The sequence below is a fragment of the Bidens hawaiensis genome, unplaced genomic scaffold (genome assembly GCF_021521415.1).
Source record: "Bidens hawaiensis isolate Kalapana, Puna unplaced genomic scaffold, B.hawaiensis_p1.1 tig00063427_1, whole genome shotgun sequence".
NCBI classification, from domain to species: domain Eukaryota; kingdom Viridiplantae; phylum Streptophyta; class Magnoliopsida; order Asterales; family Asteraceae; genus Bidens; species Bidens hawaiensis.
Window position 1 is genome coordinate 31,850 of NW_027501343.1, and position 22,845 is coordinate 54,694.

Below are 22,845 nucleotides of genomic sequence, written 5' to 3' on the forward strand. Positions count from 1 at the left end.
TCGGCTCGTCACGGCTATTGGGCACGCTTCCCTAGGCTATGTGTGTGAAAATGAAGGTGAGTTTGGGATGAATGGAGCTCATACCCGTCCTACCCTATTATAGATGTTTTTGGATCCCATCGCGATACGCGATAAGTCCCTTGTGGCCCGTCGCGTATCGCGGCGCCGCAATTTGACGCCGCCTTACCAACTCGTGACACGTGGCCTGTCATATCGTGCCACGTGTTGACACGTGGTTGGACACGTGTCTAGTGACTCATCAAGGTCATCGCGATACGAGATGATCTCGAGGATTTTGGTCGTATCGTATCGCTATGCCGCCCATTTCTGGGTTAATGTGCAATTCCTTCGCGCTACGAGATGGGTTTACATGTTACCCGTCGCGTATCGCGATGGAAGAAGTTTTCAGAATTTTCATTTTTGGTCCTTATACTTATTAAGTTAGTATTTTAGGTTCAAATTTTATAGGGTAAAAGACGCGGTGTTACATCCTCCCCACCTTTTGAATAATCTAGTCCTCGAGATTTATTGGAATAGATAGAGATACTTTTTCTTCATTTCTGACTCGAGCTCCCACGTATACTCGGGTCCTCGTCTTGAATCCCATTTGACTTTCACGAGCTTGAGTCGTTTATGCTTGAGAAATTTGATCATGCTATCTTCTATTTGAATCGGTTGTTCTACAAACTTAAGCATCTCGTTGACTTTAACATCTTTTAAAGGCATTACAAGGGTTTCGTCAGCTAAACACTTGCGTAGATTGGATACGTGAAACACATTGTGAATGCCTTTCATTTCATCGGGTAATTCTAGTCGGTAAGCAACTGGTACGATTCTATCAAGTATCTTGAATGGTCCAACAAATCATGGACTCAGTTTTCCTTTCTTTCCAAATCGTACCACACCTTTCCAAGACGATACTTTCAATAATACTATATCGCCTTCTTTAAACTCCAAAGGCTTGCGATGAACGTCCGCATAGCTCTTTTGTCTATCTCTTGCTGCCTTCAATCGTTCACGAATTTGTATAACTTGATCAGTGGTTCTTTGAACAATTTTCGGTCCTGACAACTGACTATCACCCGTTTCTGACCAACATGCAGGTGTTCTACACTTAAGACCATACAATTCTTCAAATGGTGCCATTCGGATACTCGTATGATAACTGTTGTTGAACGAGAATTCCCTTAGAGCAAGATGGGTATCCCAACTTCCTCCTAAATCGATAACACAGGCACTAAGCATATCTTATAAGGTTTGAATTGTACGTTCACTTTGGTCATCAGTTTGGTGATGGTATGCAGTACTTAAGTTTAATCGAGTCCCCATTGCCTTTTGAAAACTTGACCAAAAATTTGAAGTAAAACGACTATCTCTATCCGAAATGATGGATAGCGGCACACGATGTAAGGATACTATATTTTCGACATATAAGTGTGCTAAATGATCCATACTAAACGTTGCTTGTATCGGAATAAAATGGGTAGACTTGGTAAGTCTGTCTATAATAATCCAGATCGCATCATTTTGGCGAGAAGTTTTAGGTAACTTCATGATGAAATCCATAGTTATCATGTCCCATTTCCATATCGGGATTTCTGGTTGTTGTAGTAATCCTAATGGCTTTTGATGTTCAGCTTTCACTTTAGAACATGTCAGGCATTTAGCTACCTACAAAGCAATATCTTTCTTCATACTGATCCACCAGCAATCATCTTTTAGATTGTGATACATCTTGTCACTTCTCGGATGCATCATATACTTTGACTTGTGTCCTTCTTCTAGAATCTTATCTCTTAAACTCCAAATAATTGGTACCCAAATTCTTGTGCCAAGTCTTAGTATTTCATCACTTCCTTTCACTAGTTGATCGATTGTACCATTCTCTTTTTCAGCTTTAATGTTTCCTTCTTCCAGTGCCAACTTCTGAGCTTCTTTGATTTGACTAGCTAAATCAACTTTAAGTTCCAATCTAAGAGCTCGAACTCTCTTTGGTTTTTCATGTTCTTTTCTACTTAAGGCATCAACCACAACATTCGCATTTCCTTCATGATATATGATCTCACAGTCATAATAATTAAGCGTTTCCATCCAACGCCTTTGCCTCATATTCAATTCTTTTTGATCGAATATATGCTCTAAACTTTTATGATCAGTGTATACAATGAACTTAACACCATACAAGTAATTTCTCCATAATTTTAATGTGAAGATTATAGCGCCTAATTAAAGGTCGTGTGTTGTGTAATTCTTTTCATGAACCTTTAATTGTCTCGAAGCATAAGCAATTACTTTCTTTCCTTGCATCAAAACACATCCCACTCCTGTGTGCGAAGCATCACTGTAAATGATAAAATTTTCTAGTACTTCTTGCAAGACCAGAATAGCTGCATTGGTTAACTTTTGTTTGAGTGTTTCAAATGCTTCCTCTTGCTTTGGTCCCCATTCAAATTTAATTGCCTTTCTCGTGAGTGAAGTTAATGGAACGGCTATTCGGGAGAAGTTTTTAATAAATCTTCGGTAATAACCGGCTAAGCCTAGGAAACTTCTGACTTGAGTCGGTGTCTTGGGTTTCTCCCACTTGGTAATGGCTTCTATCTTTGCTGGGTCTACTTGAATACCCTTTTCATTTATAACATGACCAAGAAATTGAACTTCGGACAACCAAAAATCGCATTTTGAGAATTTGGCATATAATTTCTCATTTTAGGGTTTCAAGTATTATTTTGAGATGAACTTAATGATCGTCTTTGGATTTTGAATAAATAAGAATGTCATCAATGAAAACGATAACAAACTTGTCTAATTACGGTTTGCAAATTCGATTCATCATGTCTATAAAAGCTGTTGGAGCATTAGTGAGTCCGAAAGGCATCACGGTGAACTCATAATGTCCATATCGGGTTCTGAAGTATGTCTTTGGTATATCATATTCTTGTACTTTCAACTGATGGTAACCCGATCTAAGATCAATTTTTGAAAAACAACTTGCTTCTTGAAGTTGGTCGAACAAATCATCGATTCTTGGAAGTGGATACTTGTTCTTGATCGTGACCTTATTTAGTTCTCTATAATCTATGCACATTCTCATCGATCCTTCCTTCTTTTTTATGAACAAAACTGGAGCTCCCCATGGTGACGAACTCGGTCGTATAAACCCTTTTTCCAAAAGCTCATCTAACTGCTTCTTTAATTCTTTTATTTTCAGTGGGTGCTAGTCTATAAGGAGACTTAGCTATTGGTGAAGTTCTTAGCATGAGGTCGATTCTAAACTCTACCTCTCTATCTGGAGGGGCTCCTGGTAACTCTTCAAGAAATACATCTTGAAATTCGGACACGATTGGCATCTCTTCCATCTTCTTGGGTTCAGGTTCTTTAGTTACATAGGCCATGAATACAAGGCATCCCTTACCTAAGCAACTACTTGCTTTTATTTTAGAAATGATTCCTACTCGTCCTGCTTCTTTGTCTCTGGTGATACGAATGGTTTTATTGTTAGACGTTCGAATGTCAATGGCTTTATCATTACATAAGATACGGCTTGATTAGACGATAACCAATCCATACCTAAAATTACATAAAAACATGCTAATATCATGGGTAACAATCGTACAGGTATGACGTGATTGGCTAGAGAAATTGTGGCATTATCTAAAGCCTCGGTTATTCTACTTACACTTCCATCAGCGGTTTCTACTTCATATTGTTTATCTAGTTTAACTAAGGGTTCATTTAATAGACTACAAAATTTATAATCTATAAAACTTTGGTTTGCACCGGAATCAAATAAAACCCTAGCATAAACATTATTTATAGGAAACGTACCGGTGATCACGTCCGGTATATCGGCTGCTTTCTGAGTGTCTAGCATAAAGACATGAGCATTTCCTTTCTTGGCATCGGTCTTGGCACTGCTGCCACTTGCACTAGCCGTCACAGTCATCGGCTTCCACTTTGGACATTCATTACTAAAGTGTCCTCTTTCCTTACTGTCACACCCTCAAGATCCACTAACGGAGTTTTACCGTCAGAGGGTGTGAACTAACAGGATCGGAATCATTAGTTATAATCTAACCATAAAAACAAAGTTTCAAAACCATGAAAACGTTTACGAGTAATTAAATGCGGAAGCGTAAAAACCATAAAATAAATGTTGCGTCACGCAGGACGACTTAAAACCAAATGATAACAGTTTAAAATAAGTTTGCATAATTAAAATGTTTCAAGTAATGCATGTTCCTAAACCGCGCGCCCGCCTCGGCTACCTGAGAATAACATACTAAAAGTGTCAACACAAGGTTGGTGAGTTCACAGTTTATATAAAATAAAGCGTTTAGCGTTTGCGTTCAGCGTTTTGCGTTACAGCGTTTTGCGTTACAGCGTTTTGCGTTACAGCGTTTTGCGTTAGTGTTATGTCAATTATATATCTATAGGTAGCTAGCCTATAAAACAAGTATCACTAAGTGTTCGACACCGAAGCTGACTGTTTATCATTTGCCTTGCCACCAGGTCATCCAGACCATGGTATGTGTTTAGCCAAGATTACACCCAGTCGAGTTTAGCGTTGGGTGGGGTTTGTCAAACCCAGTAGTACTACTCAACAATGACTCGCTATTATCCAATATTAAACGGTTCGATGTGAATGAAGGACTTTAGTTAACGCGTTTGCCACTTAGTCTTTACAAGTGATATATAATCTATATTAACAAAATCTTAAATGCGTTTCGGAGTATGTTATCTCCCCCAAGTGAAAAGCGTTTAAAAAGTTTAAAAGGGGAAAGTGAAACTCACTGTTTGCGAAGTATTCCCAAAATAATTCACCAAGATGCGCGTCACAGAAAAACTCTCTCTAGCGTTCTAAAACAATAAAGAGATTCTTCTAAGTGTCGGAATATTATCGAGTCTCTAGACCCGGCACATAATACCTATGCACATAACATGTTTCGTGTTTCGTTTGTGAATCGTGTGTGACTCTAACCAATGTATTTGTGATACGTTACATGTGTAAGCAATTATATACATGTCATATATTCATAAAGTACATCACTAGCAATTACTCCCCGTAAGGGCAATTTGGTCAACACATAACAATTAACTATCCATTATTCCACATGAGGGCAATTTGGTCAAATCATGACAATCAATTAGCAATTATTCCCCGCAAGGGCAATTTGGTCAAAACATAACAATTATATAGCAAGTATCATGTTTCATGCATTTTCACAAAATTCAGCAGCTAGTTTCACCGAGACAGAATTCTACCTGAAAAACTAGTCTATTTCACCGATCATAGCATCACAATTAATTTACCAAAAATCATCACAAGAGCATATATGTCTTAGGTTTCCATAACATAGTTTATTATATTTTTATTCCACATAGGTTTCTCACAATCATCAAATCATTACAGCAAACTCATAACAGTCAAATTCATGCGCAACAGAATGTTATTTGAACTTCCCGTTAAAAGAAAAATCCAATAAATGCAAGACCACTTGGGTTAGGTTCCTAACTCAACAAGTCAACTTCCAGAAGTGGAACCAACCCAATTGGTCTCGTAGTTCATGAGATATAACATTTACAAAACAACCTAACAGCAGGTCTAACAGCTCAGCTTTGCACAAAGTTTTTGTAAAATCATAAAAGTTAACTTTTACTTGTCCAAAAATTACAAGTTTATATTCTTTAGAAACTAGACTCAACCTAGTTTACTGTAGTATCAATAATCTCAACCAATTTTCAAATTTACACTTCGTTACAGTCACTTAAACATCAATAACACAATCTGTCCAGAAACTGTTTGCATCCAAACTCAACATATTAACTATCTATGGATCATCATACATTCATATAACACTCTAGACTCCATAAACACTATCCATGCACATCAATTACACATTACATACATGATTAGGGTTTTTGTTTGAACTCAAATCAAAGACACAACAATTAACATGTAACAATATCCAATCTAGTTATCAAATCATCATCAAATCAACAACAATCATATTAATTACATACACACATAAAATCGGCTTTTAGGGTTTTCAATTAACCCATTAAACATCAAAATCAAGTATAGAGGATGCATAGGATAGTCAATTATACCTTCCTAGCACCTTAATCTTCAATCAAGAGCTTGAGATTGAGTGTATGTATGTGTATATAGGTGACGGCAGCCAAGGAGCCAAGCTGGGGTGGGTTTCCGATCAGGATTGTGTGGGGAATAATAATAATAAGTTAGGGTTTATTATTATATTTATAAAAATACCATGTTACACTTTGGCCCCTCCACTTCTAAGTATTACTTATCTAGCTTAACTAACTTGTTTACATCTTGAGTTAGTGTTTATAACGATGTTATCACACAACACATAAGTCTAACACATAATTATCACATAATTACTGTTTTGACGTTTTTCGTTTATTCACCAATCGTTTGCGTCAACTCGTTTGCGTTTCGGTGCAATTCCCGAAAGACTACACATGTAGTAAGTGTTAAGCGTCATTTAAACCCTAGTATAAATGTAATGAGGTGTGCGTTATAGATTCAGTGATCTTAAGTTTGAATTGACGGAGTTGAGTTAACGGAGTTAACCTGAAATTGACGATTGTCACATCATTCCCATGTTAAAGAATTTTCGTCCCGAAAATTTGAGTCAAGTCGTAATGAGTGTCTGAAAAAGTAAGAAAAATTTTCAGTTTGTCATATCATCCCCTAGTAGAAAGAAATTTCGTCCCGAAATTTAATTCATACCTCCGGTGATTTCTGACGGTTTGCCGGGTTTCGCTGTTTTCTGTGTTTGGTCAGCCCTTCAAAAAGGTGAGGATACTTTTTCATCATTTGATCCTCGCGTTCCCACGTGAACTCCGGTCCACGTCTCGAGTTCCAACGAACCTTAACGATTGGAATTTTGCTGTGCTTAAGCGTCTTGGTTTCCCAATCCATAACCTCGACTGGTTCCTCAATGAAACGTAACTGTTCATCAAGTTGTAGTTCATCCAAAGGGACTACTTGGGTTTCATCGGATAAGCATTTCTTCAAATTGGATACGTGGAATACATTGTGTACGCCACTGAGTTCCGTTGGTAGGTCCAGTCGGTACGCCACCGGACCAATGCGCTCAGTTATTCGATAGGGACCAACATATCGTGGGTTGAGTTTGTTTCGCTTACCAAAGCGAACCACACCTTTCCAAGGTGAGACTTTGAGTAACACTCGATCGTTCACTTGAAATTCGAGAGGTTTTCGGCGCTTGTCGGCGTAACTCTTTTGGCGATCTCGTGCTGCTGCCATGCGATTTCGGATTTGAACAATCTTTTCCGAAGTTTCGAGTACCAGTTCTGGACCAGTGATTTGGCTGTCACCCACCTCTGCCCAGCAGAGAGGTGATCGACACTTCCGTCCGTACAGCTCTTCAAACGGCGCTGCTTTAATACTTGCGTGGTAGCTGTTATTATACGAAAACTCTACGAAAGGTAAGTGAGGTTCCCAACTTTTTCCGAAATCCAACACACATGCACGCAACATATCCTCCAAGGTCTGAATAGTTCGTTCACTTTGCCCATCCGTCTGAGGATGGTAGGCTGTGCTCATATCAAGACGTGTGCCTAGTGCGCTTTGTAGTGATTTCCAAAAGTGCGAAGTGAAACGAGAATCTCGATCAGAAATGATTGAGACAAGCACACCGTGTCTAGACACCACTTCTTTCATGTAGACGCGAGTCAGTCTTTCCATTTTGTCCGATTCCTTAATCGCTAAGAAGTGTGCAGACTTAGTCAACCGGTCAACGATCACCCAGATGGTATCGCATCCCGTCGGTGTCTTAGGTAAACCCGTGATAAAATCCATTGAAATGTGTTCCCATTTCCACATTGGGAGTTCCGGTTGTTGTAGTAGACCAGATGGTTTCTGGTATTCTATTTTGACTCTGGCACAAGTCAAGCATTTGCTCACGTAGGTGGCAATGTCGGCTTTCATGTTCGGCCACCAGTAAAGTGCCTTTAAGTCATGGTACATTTTATCTGAGCCAGGGTGGATAGAATATCGGGACTTGTGTGCTTCGTCCATCACCAGAGTTCTCAACTCTCCGTACCGTGGAACCCAAATCCGGTTCTCAAAATATCGGACCCCGTCCAATCTGGTTTCAAGTTGCTTGTTCATGCCCCGCATGAGTTCCGATGGAAGATTATCATCTTTCAAAGCTTCGTGTTGCGCTTCGTGTTGCGCCTCGCTTTGAGTTGCAATGCTCGCACTCATCTGGATTTATCTGTTTCTTTTCTGCTGAGGGCATCGGCCACTACATTGGCCTTGCTAGGGTGATACTTGATGGCACAATCATAATCCTTGAGCAGCTCGACCCAACGACGCTGTCGCATGTTCAGCTCCTTCTGATCATAGATATGCTGGAGACTCTTGTGGTCGGTGTAAATGGTAAACTTGGTACCGTACAAGTAATGCCTCCATATCTTAAGGGCAAACACCACAGCTCCGAGTTCCAAATCATGGGTCGTGTAGTTCTTCTCGTGAACCCGTAGTTGTCGAGAGGCATAAGCTATAACCTTCTCGAGTTGCATCAGCACACAACCGAGACCTTGTATCGATGCGTCACAGTGTACCTCAAAATTTTCCGTTCCCTCGGGGAGGGTTAGAATAGGGGTGCTACAGAGTTTGGTTTTCAACAGTTGAAAAGCGGATTCTTGCGCGTCACCCCAATTATACTTAGTGCCTTTGTGAGTCAAAGCGGTGAGGGGTTGAGCAATCTTTGAAAATCCCTCGATGAAACGTCGGTAGTAGCCGGCCAGTCCTAGGAATTGCTGCACCTCAGTCGGAGTCTTAGGTGCTTCCCAGTTTTTGATGGCCTCTACCTTACCGGGATCGACATGGATACCATTCTCGTTGATCACATGTCCTAAAAAGTGAACCTCGCGAAGCCAAAACTCACATTTCGAGAGTTTAGCATACAGTTGTTCCTTCTTCAATAACTCCAGAATTACCCTTAAGTGTTCTTCATGGTCAGCTTCATTCTTGGAGTAGACGAGAATATCATCAATGAAAACAATCACAAACTTGTCGAGGTACGCCTTGCATACTCGATTCATGAGATCCATAAATACGGCTGGTGCGTTGGTTAGTCCAAAAGGCATAACCGAGAACTCGTAGTGACCATACCGTGTTCTGAAAGCCGTCTTTGAAATATCTTCTTCGCGCATTCTTAGTTGGTGGTAACCAGATCGCAGATCGATCTTCGAGTAATAACTCGATCCTTGAAGCTGGTCAAACAGATCATCAATTCGGATTAAAGGATAACGGTTCTTGACCGTCACCTTGTTCAACTCCTGGTAGTCGATACACTTTCGGAAAGTCCCGTCCTTCTTTCGGACAAACAAGACAGGGGCTCCCCATGGTGATGAGCTAGGTCGGATAAAACCCTTATCCAACAAATCTTGCAACTGAGTGGACAACTCCTGAAGCTCCGCCGGTGCGAGCCGATACGGGGCTCGTGCTATGGGTGCTGCACCGGGGGTCAACTCGATTTGGAATTCGACTTGTCGTATAGGAGGGAGTCCAGGCAAATCCTCCGGGAAAACTTCCGGAAAATCTCGCACAATCGGTATATCTTCAATTCGCTTCTCCTCCGAGGGTTTCTCAACAATCTGCGCCAAAATTGCCAGATGACCCTTTCGTAGATACTTCTGCGCCTTCATGAGGGTAATGACGCTGGTGGTCATGCCGCTTCTCTCACCTCGGATCGAAATGATCTCGCCGGAAGGGGTAGTAATGTGGACTATCTTGTCGTGACATATAATCTCCGCTCGGTTCTCGGATAACCAGTCCATGCCGACCACGACATCGAAACTACTAAGCGTAAAAGGAATAAGGTCGATATCAAAGACATGACCTGACAGTTTTAACTTACATCCCGCAAGTACATGAGTCGTTACTATAGTCTTACCGTCAGCTAATTCAACAGGAAACTTAGCATCTAACGGAGTTGGAGTTAAGTCTAAGAGTTGGCTAAAGGCTTTCGACACAAAACTCCTATCAGCTCCAGTGTCAAACAATACAGAAGCAAAACAATCGTTCACAGGGAACTTACCAGTCACCACGTACGGATCATTGCGGGCTTGACCCGACCCAATAACAAAAGCTCTTCCTTTACCATTGTTTCCACCACTACAGCCACTTCCATTACTTCCGTTGTTGTCGTTCTGTTTCAGCTTGGGACAATCTTTCCTGAAATGACCTTCCTGCCCATATTCGAAACATCCCTTCGTCGTCATAGGTGGTTTAGGAGCACCCTTTGCCGCAAAGTCTCCTCTACACTCCTTCGCCTGGTGACCCATCTTTCCACATCTCTGACACTTGACACGGTCACACGGGCCAGCATGATGGTAGTTGCACCTATTGCACTTCGGATATTTCCCAGCATATCCGCTCGAACCCTGCCCGCTACCGTTGTTATTGTTGTTGTGACTCTGATTGTTGAAGCTCCGAGTGAATTCGGGCTTGCGGTAGTGTTGTTGCTGTGCAAGGTTCGAGGATGAGGATCTGGTGTTGTCAAACTTTCTCTTTCCGCTGCTCGGGTTGCTGTTGCTGTTGTTGTCATTACTCGGGTTGTCACGGGCTTTAGTGGTTGAACCCCTAGGTGGTAACGCACCTTGGGTCACAGCTTGATCCGTCAGTTTGTGAGCTAAACGGATCGCTTGTTGAATCGTGGCTGGTCTGGAAGACGTCACCATGCCCTGAATTTGCGGTGCTAACCCATCAATATACATTTCAATCCTCTTACTCGGCGAATCTACCATCCGCGGACACATCACCGCTAACTCGTGAGAACGGGTAGTGTAGGCTTCGATTTCTGAGCCCACCATCTTCAGTGACCAAAATTCTGACTCTAACTTGGAAATCTCCTCTCTCGGACAGTACTCTTCTCGCATCATGTTCTTGAATTCCTCCCAGTTCATAGCGTTAGCCAGTTCCAATCCAAGAATTTGCACATTTGCACATCGTCTGAGGACACCTCTGAGTGTGCCTCTGGCTCAGCCGGTTCTTCTTCCGGTTCCTCTTCGGGTTCCTCCTCGGGTTCTTCCTCGGGATCCTCCTCAGGCTCCTCTTAGGGATCTTCTTCGGGTCCCACTTCGGGCTCTGCCTCAGGTTCGGCTGCGTTCTGAGCAATTTGCATTTGTACGACATCGCAACGCTCTAAAGCTATCTTGGTTCGGGTCCTTGCTACTTGGAGTTGCTCTTGCAAGTCTATCATCTCGGCTTGCATCTTTCTCATAATCTTCATCTGTTGATCACTAGCCTCTTGCATGTCCTTCATTGCCGCTGCCATGCGGGCAATCTCCTCCGTAGTCTCGGTTCCGTCTTTTAACAGTCCGGAAACGTTAGCCCTCGTATAGCGCATGTAACCCACGTCACGCTCCAAGCAAGAAACAACAGCTGCGAGAACTCGCTCTACAGGTTCGGTTATGGGTGGTAGGGTGTTGGGGTAAGCAGGATGGTTCGGGTGAGGTAACGGGGGAACTTGTTCGCGATAGACCATACGTCTGATCATGTTAGGGTACCAATCCCAGCTAACGTCGTTTTCGTATATGCCTCCGGATAGGCGGTACCTCTTCGGTGCGGGAGCTTCGAGTTCCGGGACTACTCGGGGTGGCGATGCGGTAGGTATCTGTGGTTCCTTCCCATGAGCATGAGTCATCGGATCAGATGATGATGAGGATGGCGGCGTCGACATTCCTACAGGTAAGCCGTTTATGCGCACGCGTATGAGTGAAGGAGGTAAAGAGAATAGATAACAAAGACTACACAAATCTATTCAGTGCGTATCATTATAACTAATGGGTCGTCGCGGTTATAGTCTAGTACGCATGCAGCTTCTAGTTCGCTATAACCAATGGCTCTGATACCAATCTGTCACACCCTCAAGATCCACTAACGGAGTTTTACCGTCAGAGGGTGTGAACTAACAGGATCGGTATCATTAGTTATAATCTAACCATAAAAACAAAGTTTCAAACCATGTAAACGTTTACGAGTAATTAAATGCGGAAGCGTAAAAACCATAAAATAAATGTTATGTCACGCAGGACGACTTAAAACCCAATGATAACAGTATAAAATAAGTTTGCATAATTAAAATGTTTCAAGCAATGCATGTTCCTAAACCGCGCGCCCGCCTCGGCTACCTGAGAATAACATACTAAAAGTGTCAACACAAGGTTGGTGAGTTCACAGTTTATATAAAATAAAGCGTTTAGCATTTGCGTTCAGCGTTTTGCGTTACAGCGTTTTGCGTTACAGCGTTTTGCGTTACAGCGTTTTGCGTTAAGCGTTACCAGATAGTGTTATGTCAATTATATATCTATAGGTAGCTAGCCTATAAAACAAGTATCATTTGCCTTGCCACCAGGTCATCCAGACCATGGTATGTGTTTAGCCAAGATTACACCCACTCGACCTCCAGTCGAGTTTAGCGTTGGGTGGGGTTTGTCAAACCCAGTAGTACTACTCAACAATGACTCGCTATTATCCAATATTAAACGGTTCGATGTGAATGAAGGACTTTAGTTAACGCGTTTGCCACTTAGTCTTTACAAGTGATATATAATCAATATTAACAAAATCTTAAATGCGTTTCGGAGTATGTTATCTCCCCCAAGTGAAAAGCGTTTAAAAGGGGGAAAGTGAAACTCACTGTTTGCGAAGTATTCCCAAAATAATTCACCAAGATGCGCGTCACAGAAAAACTCTCTCTAGCGTTCTAAAACAATAAAGAGATTCTTCTAAGTGTCGGAATATTATCGAGTCTCTAGACCCGGCACATAATACCTATGCACATAACATATTTCGTGTTTCGTTTGTGAATCGTGTGTGACTCTAACCAATGTATTTATGATACGTTACATGTGTAAGCAATTATATACATGTCATGTATTCATAAAGTACATCACTAGCAATTACTCCCCGTAAGGGCAATTTGGTCAACACATAACAATTAACTATCCATTATTCCACATGAGGGCAATTTGGTCAAATCATGACAATCAATTAGCAATTATTCCCCGCAAGGGCAATTTGGTCAAAACATAACAATTATATAGCAAGTATCATGTTTCATGCATTTTCACAAAATTCAGCAGCTAGTTTCACCGAGACAGAATTCTACCTGAAAAACTAGTCTATTTCACCGATCATAGCATCACAATTAATTTACCAAAAATCATCACAAGAGCATATATGTCTTAGGTTTCCAGAACATATTTTATTATATTTTTATTCCACATAGGTTTCTCACAATCATCAAATCATTACAGCAAACTCATAACAGTCAAATTCATGCGCAACAGAATATTATTTGAACTTCCTGTTAAAAGAAAAATCCAATAAATGCAAGACCACTTGGGTTAAGTTCCTAACTCAATAAGTCAACTTCCAGAAGTGGAACCAACCCAATTGGTCTCGTAGTTCATTAGATATAACATTTACAAAACAACCTAACAGCAGGTCTAACAGCTCAGCTTTGCACAATGTTTTTGTAAAATCATAAAAGTTAACCTTTACTTGTCCAAAAATTACAAGTTTATATTCTTTAGAAACTAGACTCAACCTAGTTTACTGTAGTATCAATAATCTCAACCAATTTTCACATTTACACTTCGTTACAGTCACTTAAACATCAATAACACAATCTGTCCAGAAACTGTTTGCATCCAAACTCAACATATTAACTATCTATGGATCATCATACATTCATATAACACTCTAGACTCCATAAACACTATCCATGCACATCAATTACACATTACATACATGATTAGGGTTTTTGTTTGAACTCAAATCAAAGACACAACAATTAACATGTAACAATATCCAATCTAGTTATCAAATCATCATCAAATCAACAACAATCATATTAATTACATACACACATAAAATCGGCTTTTAGGGTTTTCAATTAACCCATTAAACATCAAAATCAAGTATAGAGGATGCATAGGATAGTCGATTATACCTTCCTAGCACCTTAATCTTCAATCAAGAGCTTGAGATTGAGTGTATGTATGTGTATATAGGTGACGGCAGCCAAGGAGCCAAGGGGGGGTGGGTTTCCGATCGGGATTGTGTGGGGAATAATAATAATAAGTTAGGGTTTATTATTATTATTTATAAATACCATGTTACACTTTGGCCCCTCCACTTCTAAGTATTACTTATCTAGCTTAACTAACTTGTTTACATCTTGAGTTAGTGTTTATAACGATGTTATCACACAACACATAAGTCTAACACATAATTATCACATAATTACTGTTTTGACGTTTTTCGTTTATTCACCAATCGTTTGCGTCAACTCGTTTGCGTTTTGGTGCAATTCCCGAAAGACTACACATGTAGTAAGTGTTAAGCGTCATTTAAACCCTAGTTTAAATGTAATGAGGTGTGCGTTATAGATTCAGTGATCTTAAGTTTGAATTGACGGAGTTGAGTTAACGGAGTTAACCTGAAATTGACGATTGTCACACTTACAATCAAAACATACCACTGCTTTCCTCGTGCAGTCTGCTTCCACATGACTTGGTCTTTTGCAGAAATTACATGTAACCATGTTGTTTGGTCGAAGACATCTTCCGAAGTGTCTCCTACTACATGACTTACAAATAGGGCGAGTATACACAAACGCCCCTTCCCTCTTTTTCTCAACCTTTCTAACTTTTCCTCCAACTGGCGTCTTGCCATCATCTTTCTTCTTCTCATCCCGATTCCTTATCATTCCATCCATCAAATACCCGGCCAACTCCATAACAGATTCCGTCAAAGAAGGCATATGTGAACTGACTAAATCACGGATTTCTACTGGCAACCCGTAGATATAGCGCGTCACTTTGTTGATTTCAGGAGTGACCAAGTGAGGTACAATTCTGCAGTACTCAAGAAATTTAGTGTTATATTCCTTGAGGTTTGTTCCCACAACCTTATGGTTCCACAACTTGGTTTGTATTTGATCCATTTCATTAATCGGGCAAAATTCCTTTAGTATCATGGCTTTAATCGTTGCCCAGTATAGATTGTATAAATTTTCTCTACCCTTGTTTCCGATTAAGGTATTTCACCATTCTAATGCCTCCCCCTTGAACATCTGGGAGGTATATTTCACCTTCTCACTTTCCATACACTTGCTTATCAGTACAATCGACTCCATTTCCTCCAACCATCAGAGTGTAACTATCGCTCCCTTATCCCCATGGAACTCTTTGGGGTTATAAACCTTAAACACTTTGAAATCACAACCCTCGTGTATCTTTAACTTCTTGGTTTTATCACGGAGGTCGTTTTTAGCGGTTGAGCTTTCATCACTTGCTTCTTTCTTTTTCTCACTTTCCTTCTTCTTACTTTCTTTCTTTTCCGATTCCATTTTAGATTCTTTCTTTGATTCTCTATTAGAAGTAGCGGAATCACTTCTACTTCGACTCACCCTCTTATTAGAATGAGAGGCGGTTCGACTTGGATCATTTTTCATTAAGTCATAAAGCGGAGTTACAGCTTCTTTGATTAAATCGCGAATACCGAGCACATAGTCTTTCGGTATCGCTTGAATGTTTTCTGCTACGGTCTTTTCTTTATCGTTGTTTATGTTTTCTGCTACAGTCTTTTCTTTATTATTTATTTGCATTTCTTGATTGCTGTTGGATTTAGACATGTTGTTACATGAATAAAACAAGATTCAAAGAAAAGACAAACTTTACATTATTTTTTTTACAAACAAACATATCAGTTAACACAATAGTTAACAACGATTCCTAATCCTTAATCCACTTTTTTACAAGATCTTTCATTTTGTCACATTTCTTAACTATTTTCTTTCCTATTCTCTTCTTGTCCACTTTCTCATTCCTTAGCTCATCCATCACTGAATTTTGCGGGTTGGGATATCCCGTTGGTGCGGATGCAGCTGGGAAGAGATAAGGGTTCTCTTGTGGATAGAAGTGTGGATTTGCAACGTATGTATTCATTTCCTCATCGAGGATATTAGTTGTATAAAATTCTTCGGTCAGGTTTGCCTCTTCACAGATTTCTTTAGCTTGTTGTGATATGGAAGGTCTTGGTCCAACGTATGGAGGAAAATATGGATTTTCATTCTCCTCATTTTCTTCCTCGGGATCCTCCTCTTCCTCAGGTTCTTCCTCCGATTCATAAGGATTCTTGATTGGTGATTGAAATAATCTCTTTTTTTATGGAAAGATGACTCTCATCCTTGGTTTACGGCTTGGTTCTGCATTGGTCGGTGGGATTTGGTATTGATAGTTTGATGGTGGTGATCCGAATTGCCATCTCCTTTGATTAGAGTGACAATTCATCCAGCTAGATGATTCTGATTCAGTCTCCTGTTTGATCTTACTTTGCACTACATGTTCCTCAGAAGGATGGTAAGTGGGAATTTCAGATGGGTGGTACAGAGGAATGTTGTCAGCAGTGTTGTCGGAGATTTCGATTAGGCATTGTTGACTTCCTAGGAGATACACGGGTTGGCTCCCATAGGGTAACATCGGAATGATCGGTTGATTGTGATTGAAAAAGCTTGTATAATAACTATTGCTACTCTCCATATCGGATGGTTCGTAGTTGATTGTTGGTTTTGATCGGATTGCTACTCGGTGTCTATGACCAAGGTAATTAATATAAGACATCTGCACGTAGTTAGTTTAGGGATAGGAAGTTTACCAATCCTATCTTATCCCTAAGAATAATAATAAATTTTAAGGTTAAAGCTTAGGTACTAATATTTAAATACCTAATTCGCTGAAACCGATGGCTCTGATACCAACCTGTCACACCCCGACTTAGGGCCTAGGTGTGTGACCACAAGTTGGTACCTGTTTTGTAAATATATCAGAGTTATGGATTAATTTTAGCAGAAGACTTTAGGTTTGAATATAATATTAATTTACATTGAAAATTTACACGGGAATTAAATACCCGATTATTAGTTTACAAAAGATATTTTCATATTACAAGGATTTTAGTGTATCAAAAACGAAGCCATCTTGTACGCACTTCTATCTTCATTAAGACTCCAATCCTTGTTAATGCTACTTATGCTTAATTACCTGCAATGGGTGGAAAAATATGTCAGCTATATGCTGGTGAACACGTATTACTCTATAAAACATTTGAATGACATTACAATACAAATATAGTTTTCTCTACAAGCTCAGCGGAAGCAATTCTACTTCCGGTCTATGTACCACTGCCCTACACACACAATTATTTCTGAGCCACGTAGCCCTTAAATGGAAACTAGTTATGACCATTAGCCCGCGGCCACGTAGCCTTTGAATGATTAAGCTGAACGGTTATGTTTGGATCCAGACACATGTGTATTCGGTCTGAGTTGATTTTATTCTCTAATTTGTATTATAACGTTTTAGAGATCACATAATCTCATTTAAACATTGACTGACTCGTTTAAGACAAACACCCGTTCATCTTATCGAGTATAAATATGTTTTGACTGATTAAAAAGGTTAACATATTCACCTGTACCGTCGGTGTTGGAAACCTTGATTGATTGACTGATTGATAGTGAATGATATTTAACCTATACATAATAGGTCTGTATAAATACTTGAATGAAGTTTTGATTAAGCTATGATTGCTAAGCTTAACCTTGAAATCGTTTATCTTTGATTGTGAATGAAAACACTTAGTTTTTATGTGACGTTTGATGTAGCATGCTTTGGCTTAATAGGTTATAACACGTTGGTAAGTTTCTCCTGGTAAGTAAACGGGTCCCTTGGTTGATTGGGATTTGTACGAATTACTTTTCCTTAGGCAAGAAACTTACTACTAGTGATATCACCCTTACAGTTACTACATGCCCGTCAAAATATATCTTTCAGTTAACATTACTTTGCTATGTAGTAATGTTTATGAAAACTTGTTTAAGAATGTTTATAAAAACCTTTCAAGGTTAAAGGCCATAGCCTCGATTGATTGTCTAAGCTATAATTCAAATAACATAAACATAACTTCTACCTTAGATTGGATACTTAGATTGATAATAAGAAAAAGGCATGATCTTGATCTACTCGATGTGTGTGAAAATGAAGGTGAGTTTGGGATGAATGGAGCTCATACCCGTCCTCCCATTTTATAGCCGTTTTTGGATCCCATCGCGATACACGATGGGTCCCTTGTGGCCCATCGCATATCGCGGCGCCGCAATTTGACGCCGCCTTACCAACTCGTGACACGTGGCCTGTCATATCGTGCCACATGTTGACACGTGGTTGGAAACGTGTCCAGTGACTCATCAAGGTCATCGCGATACGCGATGATCTCGAGGATTTGGGTCGTAGCGTATCGCTACGCCGCCCATTTCTGGGTTAATGTGCAAGTCCTTCGCGCTACGCGATGGGTTTACATGTTACCCGTCGCGTATCGCGATAGAAGAAGTTTTCAGAATTTTCATTTTTGGTCCTTTTACTTATTAAGTTAGTATTTTAGGTTCAAATTTTATAGGGTAAAAGACGCGGTGTTACAGTAACCTTCGCAGATATTATTAAGGTCTACAACCCTGTAACCTTCGCATATATTATTAGGGTATGCAACCCTGTAACGTTCGCATATATTATTAGGGTATGCAAACCTATAACCTTCGCAGATATTATTAGGGTCTGAAACCATGTAACCCTTCAAGCATACCTCCATACAACCATACATTACCTTCTTTATATTTAAATTTATGAACATTCACACATACACTTAATCTTTTTCATAACTTTCATATATCATTTGTACATCTTTCGTAAAACAATAACATACCACACTATTACCTGGCGGTACATGCAATATACGAAGATCGTTCACGTACCGTCAAGTATTCATTCATACATAAAATCAAAGAATACATACACTTACCACTTAAGGTAAGTGCATTAACTAATCACATCGAGTATGCACACAGACCCAAAAACATAACAAGGAAGTGGGGCTAGAAACTCACATGAGTCCTGTTACGTTCACTATTAATGGCTATTCCTTTCTTTCGCTGTGCACGACTAACTGTATAACAATTACACGTATCAATTAATTATCAATACCCGTATCGTGTTTCTAGTTTAATTATAACCCCACCCCCCCCCCACACACACACACACAAACGGGGGTCCGGGGGCAGCGCCCCTAGCAGCGGGGTTTTAGGGCGGCAGGCCCTAGCGGGATCCAAGGAGTAGAGCCCCTGGCTGGGTTTAAGCTGCCTAACAGCTTGGAATAATTTTATTTTCATTAACTGTTCTTAACAAATTTTCCATTAGAATTCTATAATAATATTTTATTGTTAACTCGTTAATCCTTTAAGGTATCTTTCATCGATTAATAAATTCCAAGGGCTTCTATTTAATTAAATCATTCTTTTCTAAGTCCAGGTACCTTTCTGTCATTCTTTCAAACTCTAATTCATTATACAGTTCCTTAACGAATGGGGATTTATAACGAATGAAACTTTATAACGAATGAGCATTTTATAACGAATGAACCTTCATAACGAATGAACCTTTATAACGAATGAGGGTTCATTCGTTAGTTCTCCGTTAACGAATGGCATAAAGAATGGTAGTTCATTCGTTATTCTTCGTTACGAATGGCATAACGAATGGCAATCCATTCATTATTCTTCCTTAACGAATGGGCATAATGAATGGCAATCCATTCGTTATTCTTCCTTAATGAATGGTTGTTCATTCGTTACACGCGCCTAGTGTTAGGGTACAGAATGTCAGGGAACATTCTCTGACATTCCCTACTGTTCCGGTGCCACCTTTCCGGCGCCTTCATGACCGTAAAACCGAGATCTCGCCGGAAAAACGTGATCTCACCCGTTTTTCCACCGTTTTCATCGTTTTTTGTCCCATACGATCCGGATCCGAGCTAGGGTGACCCCTAAGCTCGTCTTTTGTTCGATCCATACCCGATCTCATTCAAATCACGTGAGTTTAACAGTTAAGGGTGTCGGTTCATCATTTCGTGACTAGATCTAGCGGGTTTGGATCCTTATAAGATCATAACTTCAATGCCTTGGATTGATGTTCGGTTTCTTATTGGGTTCGGCTAGAGAAAGAGAGAAAGATGAGAGAGAGCTTAAGTGTGTGTTTTGGATGGTGTATGGAATGGGAGGAAATGAATGGTTTATATATTATGGGTCATGGGCTTAAGCCCATGGTCTTTCTTCCTTCCTTGATACTCCAAGTCCATTATGCATATTTATTTAACCCAATACAAGCCCAACTCATACTAACTAATATTATTATTTTATTAACCGAAACAGGAAACGGGGTGTTATATAATCCGAACAATTGGTTTGGCTGAATAGTAACCTAACTAATTACTAGTTTTAGGGTTTGATAAACGCAATCAGTTTAATGTCTAAAGATAAATGGGTTAATGACTCTAAGAACCTAATCCTAAAGTTGATAGCCACAAATAGATTAACTGATAAAACTTCAAAGCATTCAATAATGAAAAATTGTTCAACCACAAAAACAAACATAAAGATTCGATTAACCGAATAATTAGCCAAATCCAAATCCAATATAGAGGGTTAAAGTAACGAAAGTCTAGCTACAAACACAACCCTACCGTATGGCACTCAGCCTTTGTCTCATTGTGTGTTTCTCTTCAGACTCCACCGTAAGCTACAGTGTAGCCACCGCAGCTTATGGTGGCTTCAGCATAGACTTCTTATTTTTTCTTTTTTTTTAACGCATGTTTGCCTTTTCGAGCCCTGGTTTGCTTCCTTTCAACCCTAAGTTGATTCCTGACCATCCTAAACGCTCCAAATTAGTTCATTTAAGCTCTGAGCACCTGCGATTAATAAACCACTCAAAGTATTCTTGTTAGATATATAAAAACAATTAACACACAAGAATTACACATTACGAACACATTATTTAACCCACCCATCATACATGTGTGGATTTATGATAAACCTTGTTTAACTAATATGTAATCGTTTATGTTTGTTTGTTCCTTAGAGTCGTTTACGTTAGTTTGTGTATTAGTTTCCATTAGTGTCCGCTAGTGTTCATTTGTCCATTAGTGTCCATTAGTTTTCCTTTGGCCATTAGTGTTCGTGTGTTCGTTTGTCCATTAGTCTCCATTAACGTCTGTTAGTTTTTGTTTGTTCATTAGTGTCTATTAGTGTCCGTTTACAATACTAACGAACACACACAGAAAAACTCAATTTCTTAATGAATGGACACGGACATGAATTTTTGTTCGATAGAGTGTTCATGAAATGTCAATTTTTCCGGAAAAAGCATAACAGAAGATCGCGGAGAAGGTCTCGTCTTATTCGGTTCGATTCGCTTACAACCCTAGTGATAGGTGATGAAATTTGGTCAACTACACAACCACAATTTCTTTTTTGTTTAAATTTTTTTTAAAAGGTTTGTAAACCAATATAATGACTACTAAATAAATTGTGTCAAGTGTTTAAGGGAGTCCAGTTGATTTTTGAATTAGAGGTAGGACCTGAACCGGTCTAGATTCAGGTTCGAGTCCCACAATCATCATTTTGGGCTTACCATTTGTGATGTGATAATAAAGGCATTGATGTTACTTAGCAAAGGCTTGTTCGCCTCACAATACACAAGGAAGTAGAGAAGGGAGTAGAGAATAAAGAAAACTAATTGTTAAAATAAAGTAAATAAATTGCATGATAATAATGGTTATTACTTATTTTCATTGAAAGAAGTAAAAAGGAAATGGTTCAAAAGTTAGCATAAGAACCAAAAAAAGGGAAATGGTTCAAAAGTTAATATAAGAACCTAAATAATGATGTGCTTGCAATTGAACTTTCCATGTGAATCTTTTCCCTTCAAATGGGCTTTAATGCTCTTCAACAAAGTCCTAGACTATCTCAAATGCTACATGCGCCCTTGGGCACATTTAACTAACATATTATCTGTCATATAATATCCTTACAAATCTTTGAAAACCTTAACTTCATCTTTAATCCTACAAATATCCTTAAAGCATTCACATTCAAACCATCAAATTTGGTGAGTGGGGTTTTTATAATTTAGGAAGTGGTTTAGGATGTTATGAGTATATCAAAGAGAAAATGCAGTGATTTTTCTGTATATTTGAAATACTACTATTCATCATATATAACTTTTTAATATTTGCTGAAAGTGGTTGTGAGGGAAAGAGACAGAAATATTAATGATAAAGATATAAGAAAAGTATTATTTAACTGAAATGAGAGAAAAAAATGTAGTAGTGTTTTTTAATGTAATTTTGAATTTAGAGATAAAGAATTAGATGTGAATGCTCTTACCCTCTTTAATTTTCAATTCACAACCCACCCATTACACACAACATTTATATAAAGGTTTTTTTTTTTACTTTGGATCCACCTCATCTTAAAAAACAACACAAACCAAAACCCTTTGGAAGGGCTTGGTTGCTAAGGGCAAGTTCCTACAATGGCAAAAGGCTCCTAAGAGTTACCAAATACTTATTTTAAGCCATGCATTGGAGATAGTCTTATAAAACAGTATAACTAACTCATTCAATAATGTTAACTTAGAATTTTTTTTTCAAAGAGAGACCGAGACAAGTAATATAATAATAATAATAAAAATATATTGGTGTTTTAATTGAGTGGCCCTGCAAATGAAATTGGCATAATATGGTCGAACAACTTATGATATATTTTTATTTTAAACTCAAAATCATTGTTGGCATCATACGTTTTGATTGGAAAGGCGAGATAGGAGATAAAAGAATACTAAGTTTGATATATAAAGACATTGATATCTAAGCGACATGCATCG